This window comes from Marmota marmota, unplaced genomic scaffold, assembly GCF_001458135.2.
Source record: "Marmota marmota marmota unplaced genomic scaffold, marMar, whole genome shotgun sequence".
NCBI lineage: Eukaryota > Metazoa > Chordata > Mammalia > Rodentia > Sciuridae > Marmota > Marmota marmota.
This window is the reverse complement of record NW_026011309.1, coordinates 696-2,913: the sequence shown is the minus strand read 5'-3', so window position 1 is coordinate 2,913 and position 2,218 is coordinate 696. Positions and strand designations below refer to the sequence as shown.

The window sequence follows — 2,218 nt, the reverse complement described above, 5'->3', positions numbered from 1 at the left end:
ATTTTTATGTCATGCAGAGGATCGAACCCAGTGCCTCAGGCATGCTAGGTGAGCGCTCTATCACTTGAGCTACAACCCCAGCCCCTAATTATGCCCTTTTAATTTACCATTTCAGTTTTTAAAAACACATACTTGTAGAATCTTTTACTCTGTTAATGATGTATTCTTCATAGTAAATCAATAAAAATCTGCCTCTCTTCCTCTCTTCTATTTTCTGACTCATCCTTTCTTTCTCCTTGTCATGCAGATATGTTCCTTTTGATATATGTTATATAACAAAGCTCTCTGTTCTTTTTTTTAGAAATTATCAAGGTTTTAGCCTCTACAAGTACTTCAAAATCAAGTCTTATGATCTATTATCCCAATGGTTAATATTTCATTGTGCATATCTTTTGTAAATATGAGCAACCATCAGTTGTTCTGTCTTTTATAAAGTCTTTTCACTTCATAAAAAGGGAATCTTTTTTCTTCGTAATTCTTTAAACTTTTGTGCCAGAATTTGTCATTTTTCTTGTTTTATTTCAGAAGCTATCAACAAATAGCTTCTTGTACTATATTAAGCTGAGAAGCTCTTTTCTTCAAATTTTATCTTCAGTCAAAATTATCTAAAAAATAATTTTTAAATAGTTGCTACTGGGCTGAGGGGTGTAGCTTCCTGGTAGAACACTTCTCTAATTTGGGTGAGGCCGGGTTTCAGTCCCCAGCAAAATTATATATTCCTTATAAAGTTAGGATTTCTTAGTAGATAGTTGCTTTTACAATGAAATGGTTATACTATTTATCAGAATTGTTTATCAAATTCCTTCTTAAAATAGTGCCTAAACAAATCCTACTTATAGAATAAAATTTATTTTTAATTTTAGAGATGGGTCTGCTGTGGAAATTGTGGGCTTGTGTAAATCTGCCATTCGTTGGTTGCTGGAATTATCCAAAAAAAATATTTTTCCTTATCATGAAGTTAGAGTAAAAAGACATGGTAAGCTGTTCCTTTTATTTACAAAGAAACTTCTAATACTGTCTGTATTTTTAACTATGTACTCATCATTTGATGCAGTTAGCTAATATTAGAAAACCATAAATTTCAAGAAGAAAGAAAAATCATTAATCTACTCTATGGAAATTGTAGAAAATCTAGTTACTAACCATATTTTTGATAGCAGTTTAAACTGAGGTAAGAAAAACAACATAGTTACTGCCTTATTGTGCTTTTCTTTTATCTTAGTGTGACTGTGAACAGGTTCTATTTTCATGAACAATTTTGAAATCTTTACATCTTTTTTGAGAAAATTCTGTCCCATTGAAATATTATTTGAGCCAGATAAATAATCTAAAATTTTCTAATTCATTTGTTAAAAGTAAAAAGAAATGGATGAAATTAATTATGTTTCATTTAAGATAATGTGTGTGAAATATTATTCAGTATGTAGTCAATATAAAATTATTCCTGAGTTATTTTATATTTTGGGAAGTACTAAGTTTTTGAAATCCAGTAAATGTTTTATATCACATCTCAATTTAGGCTAGCTACATTTTCAAAAAGTGGACAATTTATTTCTCCCTAGTAGATAAAAAGTAATAAGTGTACTAAATACGACTTTTTGGCTCTTGTTAGAGGTTTGAATTGCTTTAAATGTCTGAAACTGCCATGTCTTTTCATCATTTTCCAGGGAAAGTTGTAACAGTCTCATATGAAGAATGGAACAGAAAAATACAAGACAACTTTGAAAAACTGTTTCATGTTTCAGAAGATCCTTCTGATTCTAATGAGAAGCATCCAAATCTAGTTCACAAACGTGGCATATACAAAGACAGTTATGGAGCTTCAAGTCCTTGGTGTGACTACCAGCTAAGGCCTAATTTTACCATAGCAATGGTCGTGGTAAGTGAAGTGTTTGTTACTGTCCAAATTGTAATAGAATTTACTTAATTTATTTTTTATTTTTTACTGTTTTCATTGAACTGCAGAAAAGAATATTGCTTACTAGTTTTATATAGTCTTTTATAATTAAAAAGGTCTTTTATCACCTTTAACATTTACCAATCAGTATCAAAAAATAGAAAACAATGGAAGATGATCAATGAAGTGTTTTCTTGATGTATTTTTCACATCCTGAATACATTTAGAAAATGATATTTGTGCAAGACACTGTGCTTGGATTTTGCTGTTTATGCCAAATCCAGCTGCTTCAATGAGCCCCTGACCCACCCAGTTGTCCTG

At 30.6% G+C, this 2,218-nt stretch overlaps 1 long non-coding RNA gene across 1 annotated transcript; it reads left to right on the top strand.

Annotated features, from left to right (window-relative positions):
• Nucleotides 1-39: 39 nt before the first annotated feature.
• On the top strand, nt 40-1,899 carry LOC107134936. The gene is made up of 2 exons (XR_001502494.2): nt 40-976; nt 1,668-1,899. It is a non-coding gene; the product is annotated as an uncharacterized LOC107134936 (long non-coding RNA).
• Nucleotides 1,900-2,218: the final 319 nt, after the last annotated feature.